The following is a 1,174-nucleotide window of genomic DNA, read 5'->3' as shown; positions in this document are numbered from 1 at the left end:
TACTCACCCGTCCCGTCATCCCCTCGTCCCCAACATCCCCCATCCCTTCGTCTTCCCCTACCATTTCCCCACCCCTGTTCCTTCGTCTTCACCACAACGCGTGTGTGTTGCTGAGCCATTGCAACAATCCCCTGTCTCCCAGTCCTCCCTAGCATTCCTCCCATCCCCCCGTCCCCTCGTTCTCCCAACCATTCCTCACTTCCCCGTCCTCTTGTCCTCCTCACCATTCTCCATTCCCCTGTCCCCTCGTCCTCACCATCCCCCAACTCCACCGCCCCGTCATCCCCCCCCCCCCCACCATTCCCCACTCTCGTCCACACGTCCTCCCCACCATTCCCCACTCCCTCGTTTAATGCATTTCCAAATGATCTGATGTTCCCATCACTGAAATATAAGAAAAACTGTTAAAAGAACGAAATGAAAAACAATGAACAAATAAAAAAACTAAACTATACTCACGAAATGAACAGTATGGTAAACAACACAGCTCAATTCCAACACAGTGTCAGACAAAATTATTATATCAAAATTAAAAAAAAATCGAAATCTATGAAGATTCAATTTGTCAATGCAATTGGAAACATTTAAGTGGAATTGTAACATATTTAGTATAGCATTGCTTATATGCGTTGTTCTTACATGCAACAGATGGCGCTGTTTCTTAAAAAGAGAATGTTTTTTACCTGTCACAGGTGTGTCATCTATACTTATACTTACGAAATGAATGGTACGGTAAACAACACAGCTCAATTCCAATGCGCTGTCACACAAAATAATTAAATCAAAATGAAAATAAATCGAAATCTATGAAAATTCAATTTATCAGTGCAATCGGAAACACTGAAAAGGAATCATAACATATTTAGAATAGCTTTTGTTGATATTATGTGCAATACATAGCACTGTTTTTCAAAAACAGCACGGTTTTACCTGTCACAGGTGTGGCATCTGTTTAGTAGGTACATAAAAACACGCGCGAATTCAAATGGAACGTTGTGTCAAAATTTCAAAGCTATTAGTGAAGATCTCTCGGAGGTTATAGTGTGTGTTGCTCTTACCTCCAACAGATGGCACTGTTTAAAAATAAAGAATGTTTTTTCCTCTCACAGCTCACATTGTCGTAGCTCAGTCGATTAAGGCAGCGTCTGGAATCCTCTCGGACGTAGGTTCGAAC

This window comes from Procambarus clarkii, chromosome 15 (genome assembly GCF_040958095.1).
Source record: "Procambarus clarkii isolate CNS0578487 chromosome 15, FALCON_Pclarkii_2.0, whole genome shotgun sequence".
NCBI classification, from domain to species: Eukaryota; Metazoa; Arthropoda; class Malacostraca; order Decapoda; family Cambaridae; genus Procambarus; species Procambarus clarkii.
Note: the sequence above shows the minus strand (reverse complement) of the source record.